At 44.3% G+C, this 15,269-nt stretch overlaps 1 protein-coding gene across 1 annotated transcript in view; it reads left to right on the forward strand.

Moving 5' to 3' along the window:
- Positions 1–15,269, forward strand: part of GRIP2 (glutamate receptor interacting protein 2) — a 177,414-nt gene that overhangs the window by 49,833 nt on the left and 112,312 nt on the right. The window lies entirely within an intron of this gene.

The raw sequence follows: 15,269 nt of genomic DNA on the forward strand, positions 1-15,269 counted from the left end.
AAGGGAATGTCAGTGCTACATTGGTCTTTTCAGCCACACTGTCAGTAGCATTAGCTTTGAAAATGAAGGGTATGTATACATAAATAGAAAGGGCTGGCTGTCTTAGAATAGAGGTTTGGCCATTATCACAAGACTGAGGGAGAAAACAGCTTCTATGAGTATCAAATGCAAAAGAGCTGCAAGGAACCTTCTCTATGTATACACTCTGTGGAAAATATTGTTAATACATCCATAGAATACCAGGCTGATTTATCGATTGGGCCATAGAGGAAGCTGTTCAGAACAGCACCATCACAGCTGATGGTCAGATGCTCTCCCAGGCCCTCCATGAGCACACCAATGAAAAACTCACCATAAGGAGCATCTTGGAACGTGATGGCCAACACTCTTGCCCATTGTTTTTTTTAATGGTATTTATTAAGTGCTTATTGTCTGCTAGGCATTGTAATCAGGTTAGACACAGTCCATGTCTCACATGGGGCTCAGTCTTAACCCCCATTTTACAGATGAGGAGACTGAGGCACAGAGAAGCCCAAGGTCACACAGCAGACAAGTGGCAGAGCCGGTGTTAGAACCCTGGTCTTTTTGACTTCCAGCTCCATTCTCGATCCACTAGGCCACGCTGCTTCTCTCAGATATCTATCATCCATTTATATGTGATATATATTTATTTTCCCACTTGGCTATTTTTAATTTCCCCAATATTTTATCTTTTATTTTTATCTTCTCCTGGTATTCCAACTATTTCCCTAAATTATCTCATTTCCATTAGCTATTTTATTTTGCCTCATGTGTTTATTGAACATCATCCAACTTTTATGTCGGTATTATAATACCAGAACAGTTGGTATTATAATTGATTATATGCTTCTATTTTTGCTTTTCAGTTTATTTCTCTTTTTTACAATTGTCTTATTAACCCAATAATTCTCCAAGGTGATTCTAGCCACTGCAGATAGCAAAACGTACAGTATTGTAAGAGCTAATCATTACATGTATATAGTATGGAAAAACACTGGAGGTCAACCAATCAGTGCTTTCTGCATGCAGTGCATGTACTAAATCCTTGGGAGAATACAATATGATAGAGTTGGCAGACCTGATCCCCACCCACAAGGAGCTTAGTCTAGAAAAGGAGCATATGTTCTAGGGGATAGTCTACAGTCTAGGTCCTGGGATCACCCACTCGCATGGATGAAATCTCATTATCAGTAGCATCATCTCTGGTCAGAAAAACAGATGCACTCATGGGCTCACACACAAAAAAAACACTAGACTGTGTCCAACCTGATTAGCTTGTATCTACCCCATCGCTTAGTTCAGTGCCTGGTACATAGTAAGCACTTAACCAATAAGATTTTTAGAAGAACAAAACCAAAAACTTCTTCTAGACCCAAGGCTCCCTAAAGCAAAGTTCACCCCCTCTCATGATCCCCAGGGCTCAGACCTTATCTACAAGAAGAAACCTCTCACTCTAATGCTGCAGCAATGGCAGTGGAAATCAAAGTAAGAAAGTAAGGAATAGCATGGCCTAGTGGAAAGAGCACGGTCTTCGGAGTCAGAGGACTTGCTGAGTGTCCCTGGGCAAGTCACTTAACTTCTCCATGTCTCAGTTTCCTCAACCGTAAAATGGATATTAAATGCCTGTTATCCCTCTTCCTTAGACTGTGAGTCCCATGTGGGACAGGGACTGTGTCCGACCTAATTGACTTGTATCTACCCCAGTGCTTTGAACAGTACTCGACACATAGTAAGTGCTTAACAAATAGAACAAAAAAGGGGGAGAAGTAGAAGAGGCAAGTTGATGGGATGATCAGGGTGAGTCCCCCTGATGCCATAGCGGGTGGTAGGTCCTAAGCAGCTGCCTTTCTTGCCCAAATGATGAAGAAGCCTTAGATAGTGTGTGCACGCACCAACTCCTTTCCATCTTTACTGATTTGCCTACTATCCTCACTGTTTTGCATATAGGGAACTTGAAAATAGCCTCCATTTCTACCCATTACCTCTGTTCAGTATTCCCTTCATCATTACTAAGGTGGAAAAGACCACTTATTAAAAACAAAAACAAAAAAACCCAGTTGAAATCAGGGAACATGTAGTGAAAAAAAAATCCAGGCCCAGTGGCAAAATGATAGTGCTTTCCTCTTCGGAAGATGTTTAAGCTATAACTTTTCGAATGGCCTTCAGAATATCTAAGGTGAATTATGTCAGATTCCCTGCCCAGAATACTTTCAAAATAGCAATTCCCTGGATAATTCAACCATTTTTTTCTGGTTAATAAATACCAAATTGGAGAATTCACTCGCACCTGGGGAATTTGGTAGCTCTGAGGTAAAAATTTCACTCTGGAGGATTTTTGCTACCTCACTCTCCTTGACAGAGTACCTATAGCTATACTCCCTACCAGTTTGGCTGTTTGGCCAATGCAGTTGTCTTATCAGGTAGCAGTCTGGTAACACACTAACTCACATTGCTTTTGTGGTTTTATTACTATTAAGGCTAGGGAATGAAATTTAGAGACACAAATTAAGTCCAGAAGCCAGTCATTTGCAGTGCAAAGGGGCATAACCTTGTTATTATACAAGCTGGCAAGTAGTTTCGCCTGTGGCTGATAGGCAAGCAATTGGATAATGCACTATAAAATCACCACTTCAGATGCCATCTACAGTAATGTGTTTCAAAATGAGGGTTGTTTTTTTTAAAGTGTAGTATTTAGTTGAGGGAGCTATATATTTTATTGATCCAGTTCTAGGGTGTAAAACAGCAGGTCTTGCTGAAATACTTGGGAATTGCTAGGACACAGTTGATGTGGAAAGAAAAGAAATGAAGAAAAGGCATTACAAGTAAAAGAAGACACAACGTACGTGTGTGTGTGTAGGCATGCATGCGTGCATGTCTGTAAGAAAGGATGAAATAGATAACCAATTACTGGATAATACATGAAAATGCAAAATATATTTAGTCATTCATTTAATCATGTTTACTGAGCACTTTGTGTGCAGAGCACTGTACTAAGCGCTTGGGAGAGTACAATACAACAATAAACCAGCACATTCCTTGTCTAAAATAAGCTTACAGTCTAGAGGGTGGGGAGACAGAAACTAATATAAATATAAATAAATAAATTACAGATATATGCATAAGTGCTGTGGGACTGAGATTGGGGGAGAACAAAGGGATCAAGTCAGGGTGATGTAGAAGGGAGTGGGAGAAAAGAAAAGGGAGGTTTAATCAGGGAAGGCTTTTGGAGGAGATATGCCTTCAATAAGGCCTTGAAGGAGGGGAGAGTAATTGTCAGATTTGAGGAGGGAGGACATTCCAGGCCAGAGGAAAGATGTGGGTGAGGGGTCGGCGGCAAGATAGACGAGATTGAGGCACAATGAGAAGGTTAGCATTAGATGAGAGAAGTGTGCAGGTTAGGCTGTAGTAGGAGAGTAGCAAGGTGAGGTAGGAGGGAACAAGGTGATTGAGTGCTTTGAGGCCAATAGTGAGGAGTTTTTGTTTGATGTGGAGGTGGATGGGCAACCACTGGAGGTTTTGAGGAGTGGGGTTAGATGTCCTGAACGTTTTTGTAGAAAAATGATCCAGGAAGCAGAGTGAAGTATGGAATGGAGTGGGGAGAGGCAGGAGGTTGGGAGGTCAGAAAGGAGGCTGATGCAGTAATCCAGTCGGGATAGGATGAGTGATTGTACTAACGTAGTAGCAGTTTGGATGGAGCAGAAAGGGCGGGTCTTGAGGAGGGATCAACAAGATTTAGTGATGGACTGCGTATGTGGGTTGAATGAGAGAGAGGAGTAAAGCCCAAGGTTATGGGCTTGTGAGACAGGAAGTATGTGGTGCATCTACAGTGATGGAAAATCAGATGGAGGACAGGGTTTGAGTGGGAAGATAAGGAGTTCTCTTTTGGACATGTTAAGTTTGAGGTGACAGGAAGACATTCAAGAAGAGATATCTTGAAGGCAGGAGGAAATGCGAGACTGTAGAGTGGGAGAGATCAGGACTGGAGATGTTTTTGGTCACCTTATTTCACACCACCCAGTTTACAGCCAGAGGGGCCATGATAAGGCAGTTGAGGCATTGTTAGGCATTTATAGTCCATTCCCACAAACTCAGTAGACCCATAAAGCCCCCCAAGCATGCCCACAACTAAGTTAATTGAGGGATGTTCTCTGAAGGACTTTTACACCCTAATAGCATTTGCTACTCCTCTCAGGGTCACAACCGGAGAGTTTCCAGTACACTACCAGTCTCGACTACAGGAGGGAGAGTCAGGCAGGAGCAGAAGTCATTCCATTCCTAGCCTGGGCAGTGGTTAGCGAGTGGAAGGCAATCTGCTACAAGTCAAAACTCACCCTATCAGAAGACTTGCTCCCTCCTTTCTTCCCTCCCTGACCACCAGCTCCAACTGGTCACTTTCCAATGGCTTCTTCCTCACTGCTTTCACACCTGCCTATGTCTCTCCTATCCTAAAATACCCTCCCCGACCCCATGGCATTAAACAGAAACTCCTTACCATTGGCTTTGAAACATTCAATCACCTTACCCCCTCCTACCTTACCTCATTTAAATCCATAGTTTATAAATATGAGTTTCACAGGCTTATCTGAGACTTCAGAAATTTCTACCCTATTCCACTGATCCAAACATCCAAATTTGATCAAACTACTAGAACCAGTAACTATAAAGTCCCGAGGCAAGGTTGGTAAATTTGGGGGTACGTCAGACAGCATTGTAAACAGAGTTTTCATAGTATAGTATAGTACAGCAAAGTATAGTATAGCTTACTATAACCCAGACCACAAACTTTGCTCCTCTAAAGCCCACCTATTCACTGTACTTTGATCAAATCTATCTTATTGCCAACCTCTTGTCCACATTCTCCCTCTAGCCTGAAACTCCCTCCCCTAATATATATGGCAGACCACCTCTCTCCCCACCTTCAAAGACTTATTAAAATCACATCTCTTCCAAGAGGCCTTCCCTGACTAAGTCTTCATTTCCCCTACTCCCTCTCCCTTCTGCGTTGCCTTTATATTTGGATCTTTACCCTTTAAGCATTTGATACTCACCTCAAGTTCAGCCCCTGAGGACTTACATACATAAGCAGCATGGCTTAGTGAAAAGAGCAGGGGCTTGGGAGTCAGAGGACGTGGGTTCTAATCCCGACTCTGCCACTTGTTTGTTATGTGACGTTGGACAAGCCACTTAACTTCTCTGTGCCTCAGTGACCTTATCTGCATAATGGGGATTAAGACTGTGAGCCCCATGTGGACAACCTGATTATCTTGTATCTACCCCGGTGCTTAGAACAGTGTTTGACATATAGTAAGCACTTAACAAATACGATAATAAATAATATCAATAATTTATTTTAATGTCTGTCTCCCCATCTAGACTGTAAACTCCTTGTGGGTGGGGAATTCTTCTACCAACTCTGCTGCATTGTACTCTCCTAAGCATTTACTACAGTGCTCTGCACACAGTAAGCATTCATTAAATGCCATTGACTGATTGATGGGGCATTCTGCTTGTCTAACTGCAATTATCTTTTCTTATCATAAAGAATGAAATCTGTTTTAAATAATGTGTATATGTGTAAAATGAGTTTTTGGTGCAATGAGCTAAACACAGCATCTAGAATAATAAATTGAAATTGTACTGCAATAGCCCAAAGCAGAAGTGAAATCCTCACTTAAGTCTCAACAGGAATCCATACTCTTTTTCCGCTTGCTGCTGTACTTTTTGCATCTTTAACACACTGCAGAACCATCAACTCTATAGGGACTTATTGGCTAGAAGGAGAGAAAATAATTTAAAAGATTAGAGGACAAATAGAGTTGACAGGGGAGGCAAAATCAAATCCCTGTTTGGTCATCTTGACCAAACAACTGTTAAAATGAAGACTATGATCATCCAAACATCTGGAAAAATTGGAGAGAAGAATGATTTAGGCTCTTGGAGAAAGATGTGACTGAAGAAATGAAGAGAATTAAACAAAGGAACATTTAGGCTGATAGCAGGAAACCTTGGGTGGAAATTTTTATGGACTCATATAATCTCTCCAGAAAGAACTAGCGGAAGCCCATCACTGTTTTTTACTTTTGACTAGGCAAAGGACAAAGAATAGAGTGCAAGGAAGAATTCCACATTAGCATCAAGAGATTCATTATCAGATTCAGTGGGCTTTTTGGGGAGGTGAGAGGTGGTGTTGGTTTTTTAAATTTTATTATTGTTAAATTCAATATTCAGCCTTGTAACAGTTAAATCGAATGCTGTAGGATCTTGTGAAAAGAACCTTCATGCAAGTTGGTATGTTTGAGCTCCTGAATCTGACTCTAACCTCTTCCCCATTCCATCATTTGACTGGGAGGTTTACTGACCATTGATTCTGCCTGGATTTTAGGGGTGGAAAGTCTTGGTGACTTCCTCAGTAATCCCCTCACCTCCTCCCCAGTCCCCTAAGCCTAAGGAAACCCCATGATGTCAAAATGACATTCTACAAAGGCTTGACCCTGTGTTGGTTTGGGATGACATCTCCCCAAGTCCCCTCCCCTGCGCCCCTGGGCCCCCTTCTTCTCTTGTCTTGTCCTCCCCAACCTTGCGGCCCTCCTGAGGGGTCTCAGCAATAGGCCTTGGAATGGACATGGGCCTATCCCCGATCATATTTTAGGGGTGTGTGAGCCCCCAGAGGGACAAGGACTATATTTAATTCCCACCAGTTTAAGTAATTGTGGTATTTCTTAAGCACTTTACTATAATTTAATATTTTAATATATTACTACCACTACTATTACGTTGGACTTGGCTCCAGGATGGCACAGTTGATGGGATCATGGAAGGGAGCTGAGTGCTCCATAACAGTGCATATTAAACATCCTTTAGGGATGAATGGTTTAGATAATCGCCTCCCTGGAAGGAGGAGCCTGGACCTATCAAGGCTTCTTTAAGCCCTAGCATTCTGTTGTTTGTATGTATCTTCAATTAAGTGGTCACCATTCTTAAGTTAACCGAGTGACTTTCAAATGTTTTGTTCCCTTGACCCCACTGCCATACCCTTCCTCCATAAACAAGCAGGATTTCAGTATTATTGAGGAGAGCACAGCAGTATCATCTAGCAGCAGGAATTTTGATTAAGTGCCTACTGTATGCAGACCACCATAGTAAACATTGGAGAAAAATTAGTCACAGTCCCTGGCCCACAAAGGGGCTAAACATCTAATAAGATTGGAGAGAGGGGACTGTGACAGATACTTAAAGGAACAATGAAACAGTAACAGCATGAAAATAATACAAGCCACAAAGGCAATGATAAATACAAGAGGAATAGGGTATTGTGGCTAAAAGAACTTCAGGCTCCTCTTGCCTCAGAGAATTTCAGGCACGGCTGCCTCCAACCACCCTCATAGCCTTCCCAATGCTCCCCAAATCAACAAGGCATGTTGCCCCTGCTTCCTCAACCTCCTGACATCTCTCCTTTGTTAGGCAGAGGAGAGACAAGAGTTACAGGTAGGGATTGATGCATTAGTTTGGATACTTGACATATGTGGACACAAGAAACCCTACTAATGTTGCATTTTTTTTTATAGCATTTGTTAAGTGCATACTTTCTGCCAGGTATTGTACTAAGTGCTGGGGTAGATAATAATAATACTATTGGTATTTGTTAAGCACCTACTATGTGCCAAGCACTGTTCTAAGCTCTGGGGTAGATACAAGGTAGTCAGGTTGTCCCACTTAGGGCTCACAGTCTTCATCCCCATTTTGCAGATGAGGTAACTGAGGCACATAGAAGGTAAGTGCTTTGCCCAAGGTCACACAACTGACAAGCAGCAGAGCCGGGATTAGAACCCATGACCTCTGGAATCCCAAGCCCGTGGTCTTTCCACTAAGCCACGATCAGGATGGACACAGTCCATCTCCCACGTGGGGCTCACAGTCTTAATCCCCATTTTACAGATGAGGTAATTGAGGCAAAGAGAAGTGAAGTGACTTGCCCACTAAATCACTGGGGTATGTTCTCAGTTTTGTTAACCCCCCTCCTCAAATACTCTGACTTACTTTCACCTGCTGCACTTTGCTTCCTGGTTGGAGAGGCCCGTGCTCTATGTTCTAGGCCATGCTGCTTCTCCAGAAAGCCATCCCTGACCAATCGCTGATCTCTCCATCCTATTTTCCCTCTCTCATGCATCACTTATGCTCTTGAGTCCATACTTGCTAAGCGTTAAATACTCACCCCACCCACAAAGCACTTAGGTATGTATCCAAGCAGCATGACCTAGAGACCTAGTGGAAAGAGCAAGGGCCTGGGAGTCAGACGACCTGGGTTCTAATCCTGGATCCTCCAGTTGCCTGCTCTGTGAGCTTGGGCAAGTCACTTCTCTTCTCTGTACCTCAGTTCCTTCATCTGCAAAATGGGGATTTAACACCTGTTCTCCCTCCTACTTAGACTGTGAGCCCATGTGCGACCTAATTATCTTGTACTTGCCCTAGGGCTTAGGACAGTGCTTAGGACAAAGTAAGCACTTAACAAATACCACAATTATTATCCTTATACTCAGTTGCTTCCCTTACCTGTAATGCATTTTAATGTCTGTCTCCACTGCTCCTTGAGGGCAGGATTTTTGTCAATTTACTCTACTGTACTCCATCAGGCTTAGAGTACAGTGCTCTGCACACTCAATAAATACTGCTGATTGATTGATTCAAATACTCCTCTTCCTCCTCTCCAACCATGGAACACCTGTTACAACAGGATCAATTACTCTTCTCTGGGGCAGCCTGCCCATTCACAAACAGTTTTCCGGTTCAGGCGCCCAGAAATAACCCCCTGCTATGGCTGTTGCCTCCAGGACACCTATTTTGAAACAAGCCTGGGGACGCCGCTCTTATCCTTAGTCAACCTTCTTACAGGGTTTCTCCCTCTGTAATCTCTTTACTAAGAAGTAACAATTGCCACAAAAATACAAATTGTCAATTCTATGGTGTTTCCAGTGACAATGTATGGATCCAAAAGCTGGACAGTGAAAAAACAGGATAGTAAGACCATCGACACTTTTGAAATGTGGTGTTGGAGAAGGCTTTTGTTTATACCATGGGCTGCCCTAAAAACAAGGAAATGGGTTTGGGAGCAAATTAAGCCAAGGTGGTCTTTGGAAGGCCAAATGACAACTTAGATTAGCAAATTTTGGACACATCATTGGGAGGATTAATTGTCTGGAGAAGACACTAATACTAGGAAAAGTCCAGGGAAAACATGGAAGAGGCAGACCAGCAGCTAGATGGATAGAAACCATAACAACGATAATAGAAGAACCAATAATAAGGCTATGGATTATGGCAGAAAATAGTACTTTCTGGAGAAAATATATTCATAGTCGCCACGAATCGGAAACAACTCGACAGCATTTGAAAATAATAATAATACCTACCCATTACCCATCTCAAGAATATCTATTTCACCCTGAAGCACCTGAGGCCATATTTCCCCTCCCTAGGACATATCTGTGTCCCAGCACCAACTCTCACTTCCCATCAGCACACGTTTCCCCTGAGATAGACTTCTTTCTCTTGTGGATCTTCTTTTCTTCTGGTCATTCCAGTAAATGTCTTTGAGCTACAGCTTCTTTCAAATAAACATGTACTGACCATCAACTGTGTGCTCAATGTGGTAAGAGACAAGGCAGAGCTTCGTACTAAAAGGAAAAAGTCAGCTCTATGGTCGTGGGTCTGTCCCTCTCCAACCTGGAAGCAAAGTGCAGTAGGTAAAAGTAAGTCATAGTATTTGAGGAGGTGGTGGTTAACAAAGCTGGGAACATACCCCAGTGATTCCGGAATTCAGGTGAGGGCAGGAAATGACAGAAGGTCACTTGGACTTGGAATGAAAGTCAGGCAATTCCTCTCTTCTCTTATAGAGGATGTTGTGGCAGCATGGGGCCCAATATTATACAGACATCTAGGATGAGATGTGTAGGGTGGATGGGCTAGTGCCTACCTACAAGGATGACAAAAGCACAGTGGGTACTCCCCTGAGGGATGATTTAAAAAAAACAAAACTAAGTCTAGCAAGACAGTTTACACACATGTCTAGCCTTCCTGAGGGCTACCAAACTACCAATCATCTTGAGCACAAAAAAAGTGATTAATTTGCTCCATATCTCTCTGTTTAGGTTTAAATGGATCCCACTCCTAGAATAGTAATTGTGGTATTTCTTAAACACTTTACTATGTATCAGGCACTGTACTAAGTGCTAGGGTGAATGCAAGCAAATCGGGTTGGACAGAGTCCCTGTCCCACTTGGGGTTCACAGTCTCCATCCCCATTTTACAGATGAAGTAACTAAGGCTCAGAGAAGTGAAGTAACTTCCCCAAGGTCACACAGCAGACAAGTGGCCGAGGTAGAATTAGAACTCATGACCTGCTGACTCCCAGGTGCATACTCTATCCCCTATGTCATACTCCCCAGCTCTTAGTACATTACTGGGCACACAGTAAGCTCTTAACAAATGTGACTACTACTACTATTATGACTTCTACGTCGGGAGGCGGGCCTGGCAACCTCTCCCTAGGGGCTATGGAGGCACTGCATGCCTGAGGATGAGGGGCTTGGCCCGATGGCCTGCCTCGACCTCCCCGGCGAGAATATCCTGAATTTTCTCTGCTTCGGGTAGCTCTGACCAGCTCCTACCACAGACACAGGTTTGAGGGCGGTGGTCCCCTCGAAGGCCCTCTTCTGCCTCTGTTTATCCATCTGTCCGGGGCCCTCCTACCATTTATGCTTTCCCAAGCATTTAGTACAGTGCTCTGCACACAGTAAGCACTGAATAAATACAATTGACTGAATGCACGAGTCCCATTCTTTACTAAGTCATCATTGTCCGCCACCCCCAAGCCCAGGCCTGATCCAGCAGCCAACTCTGCCACTCTCTCATTCAGCTGTATTTATTGAGTGCTTACTGTGTGCAGAGCACTGTACTAAGCGCTTGGGAGAGTGCAATACAACAATAAACAGACACATTTCCTGCCCACAACGAGTTATGCCAGGGGACCCCAGGAAGGAGAGCACTGGGCCTTTCCTCAGGTTCGCCTCTCTACAAGGCAGCCAGATCCTTCTGCCCAAACCCATATCCTCCTTCCCTGTTCCCGGCCCAAGGGGCACCAGCATCCCTTACCCAAAAGGAGGTGCCCCAGCTCGGGGCATCACTGGACCTCGACCTCTAATCATGTAGCAGAGCAACCGCACCCGCCCGCATGTGGTTTCCCCTCAAGCCGGGGCCTCATAGGAGCCTCTAGACCAGAGAGATCATTTTTTCCTCCATTAATTTGAAAATAGTAACGCCTTATGTGAAGCTCCTGAATATCACGTAAATGGGGGATCTTGTGAAATTTTTACACCTTCTCTTTAACTGCAGAATTTATCTTCCAGGAAAATGACCTTTCATTCATTCATTCAATAGTATTTATTGAGCACTTACTATGTGCAGAGCACTGTACTAAGTGCTTGGAATGTACAAATCAGCAACAGATAGAGACAGTCCCTGCCCTTTGATGGGCTTACAGTCTAATCGGGGGAGACAGGCAGACAAGAAAATGGCAATAAATAGAGTCAAGGGGAAGAACATCTCATTAAAACAATGGCAAATAAATAGAATCAGGGTGATGTACATCTCATTAAACAAAATAAATAGGGTGATGAAGATATATACAGTTGAGCGGACGAGTACAGTGCTGAGGGGGTGGGACGGGAGGGGGGGAGGAGGAGAGGGAAAGGGGGGAGAAGAGGGTTTAGCTGTGTAGAGGTGAAGGGGGGGGTAGATGGAGCAGAGGGAAAAGGGGGGAGCTCAGTCTGAGAAGGCCTCTTGGAGGAGGTGAGCTTTAAGTAGGGATTTGAAGAGGGGAAGAGAATTAGATTGTCAGAGGTGAGGAGGGAGGGCATTCCAGGACCGCGGGAGGACGTGGCCTAGGGGTCGACGGCGGGTTAGGCGAGACCGAGGGACGGTGAGGAAGTGGGTGGCAGAGGAGCGGAGCGTGTGGGGTGGGCAATAGAAAGAGAGAAGGGAGGAGAGGTAGGAAGGGGCAAGGTGATGGAGAGCCTTGAAGCCTAGAGGGAGAAGTTTTTGTTTTGAGCGGAGGTTGATAGGCAAACACTGGAGGTTTTTAAGAAGGGGAGTGACATGCCCAGAGCGTTTCTGCAGGAAGATGAGCTGGGCAGCAGAGTGAAGAATAGACTGGAGCAGGGTGAGAGAGGAGGAAGGGAGATCAGAGAGAAGGCTGACACAGTAGTCTAGCCGGGATATTAGGAGAGCCGGTAGCAGTAAGGTAGCCATTTGGGTGGAGAGGAAAGGGCAGATCTTGGTGATATGATAAAGGTGAGACCGGCAGGTCTTGGTAATGGATCGGATGTGTGGGGTGAACGAGAGAGATGAGTCAAAGATGACGCCGAGGTTGCGGGCCTGAGAGACGGGAAGGATGGTCGTACCATCCACGGTGATAGGGAAGTCTGGGAGAGGACAGGGCTTGGGAGGGAAGATGAGGAGCTCAGTTTTGGATATGTTGAGTTTTAGGTGGTGGGCAGACATCCAGATAGAGACGTTCTGGAGGCAGGAGGAGATACGAGCCTGAAGGGTTGGGGAGAGGAGAGGTGCAGCATGGCTCAGTGGAAAGAGCCCGGGCTTTGGAGTCAGAGGTCATGGGTTCGAATTCCGGCTCGGCCACTTGTCAGCTGTGTGACTTTGGGCAAGTCACTTAACTTCTCGGTGCCTCAGTTACCTCATCTGTAAAATGGGGATTAAGACTGTGAGCCCCATGTGGGACCACCTGATTCCCCTGTGTCTACCCCAGCGCTTAGAACAGTGCTTGGCACATAGTAAGCGCTTAACAAATACCAACATTATTATTATTATTATTGTTATTATTATTATTATTATTAGATCTCTGATTCAGCCTCACAAAGAGTTTTAGTTTTCAATAAATGTTTAATATCTGAGTTTGAGCTGTGAATCTGGTTCTTTTGCATTTTCATGATTTGTTGCCATGGCAATTTTCTTCCATTACCTGGTGATATATGACTGGCTCGCCCACTCTTAGTGATGTATCTCTGCTCACTGTCTCCTTACTTATCCATTCTTCTCCCTCTAAACCCCAGTTTGTACTCTTCAGTTCTCCCAAGCTAATCTTCTCAATGTTCTTCTCTCCATACTCCTATCTCCAACCCATTGCTCAAGTACTTTCCTCTGCTCAGAACTTTGCCCCCATTAAAAAATACCAAAACGAGTCCTGCCCATCTTCAGAGTTTTCCTAACTTCCTTCAGGTGGGATTTCTCAATTTAGCCTCATCTCCTTGATAATTTTTTTTAAAAAACTTTTGCCTACTTTTATTTTTAGCAGTTGCATTGATGCCCTTACTCTTGGTCCAATTTTGTATCTTCTCAATTCTTCCACCTCTCCAATAGACAGTAACTCTTCCGAAGTAAGGGTACATCTTTTATATTCCCAAGAGTCTGGTACACCGTGCTGCAAACACGTAGGCAGGCAATAAATACAGTTCATGATGATGATAGTGTAACAGCCTGAATTTAATAGAGTGAAAGAGACAATGACCATTCATTCTGATAGGTCTACAGAAATGAAAAAGTAATACAGGTATTGGTGAGCTAGACACATAGGGAATATAGATGATTCTTACAATATGTTGAAATATGTGTTCTAATACAACAGTGAGGACAAACTAGAAAGTGAAACTTACCAGACTTGAATTTGACAATCTTCTTGCTTTGGAGAGCCATAACAGGTTGGCAGTTATGGCTATCCTGTTGGCTAGGCCGTTGGTGGTCTGTTATGGCTGCCCCTCTCTAGCCCCTCCCTCCTCCTGCCCCTTCTTCAACTCGCTCATCTTTCCCACCAGTATCTCAAGAGCAGATCTCCCTTCTCTAAAAATCAACCCCTCCACCTGCGCCTCCAACTTCATCCCTTCGCATCTTATCAAAGGGATTACCCCTTCCTTTCTTCCCTCCCTGATCTCCATCTTCAACTGTTTGCTTTCCAATTGCTTCTTCCTTGCTACTTTCAAATATGCTCATGTCACCCCATCCCTTGACCCCAGAGCTCTCTCCAGTTATCGCCCCATCTCCCTCCTACCATTCCTACTAATTCCTTGAGCGAGTTGTCTATCCCCACTGTCTCCACTTCCTCTCCTCCAATTCTCTCCTTCACCCCCTCCAAATCTGGCATCAGCTCATTCACCCCACACATCCAATCCATCACCAAAACCTTCCGGTCTCACCTTCACCACATTGCCGAGATCCACCCTTTCGTCTCCATCCAAACTGCTACCTTGCTGGTACAATCTCTGATAATATCCTGATTGGATTATTGCATCAGCCTCCTTTCTGATCTTCCATCCTCCTGTCTCTCCACACTTCAGTCTATACTTCATTCTGCTGCCCAGATTATCTTTCTACAGAAACGCTCTGGGCATGTCACTCCCCTCCTCAAAAACCTGCAGTTGTAGCCTATCAACCTTCACATGAAGCAAAAACTCTTCACTATTGGCTTCAAAACTCTCCATCCCCTTGTCACCTCCTACCTCACCTCCCTTCTCTCCTTCTACAGCCCACCCAATACACTCCTCTCCTCTGCCACTAACCTCCTCACTGTGCCTCGTTCTCACCTGTCCCGCCATCAAGCCCTGGCCCACATCCTACTCACTGACCTGGAATGCCCTCCCTCTTCACATCCGCCAAACTAACTCTCTTCCCCTCTTCAAAGCCCTACTGAGAGTTCACCTCCTCCAGGAGGCCTTCCCAGACTGAGTCCTCCCTTTCCTCTGCCCCTCCTCCCCTCCCCATCACCCCTACTCCCTCCCTCTGCTCTATCCCCTTGCCCTCCCCACAGCACTTGTGTATATTTGTATATATTATTTATTACTCTATTGTATTAATGATGTGTATATATCTATGATTCTGTTTATCTATTTTGATGGTACTGATGCCTATCTACTTGTTTTGCTTTGCTGTCTGTCTCCCCCTTTTGGACTGTGAGCCTGTTGTTGGGCAGGGATTATCTCTGTTGCCTAATTGTACATTCCAAGTGCTTAGTACAGTGCTCTACACATAGTAAGTGCTCAATAGATATGATTGAATGAATGAATGAACTAAGCCCTCATTTCCTCTTCTACCCAGCCTCTCTGGGTCATCTTTGCACTTGGATTTGCACCTTTTATTCACTCCTCCCTTAGTCCCACAGCACTTAAGTACCTATCCATAATTAATTA

Source organism: Ornithorhynchus anatinus, chromosome X1, assembly GCF_004115215.2.
Source record: "Ornithorhynchus anatinus isolate Pmale09 chromosome X1, mOrnAna1.pri.v4, whole genome shotgun sequence".
Taxonomy (NCBI): Eukaryota; Metazoa; Chordata; class Mammalia; order Monotremata; family Ornithorhynchidae; genus Ornithorhynchus; species Ornithorhynchus anatinus.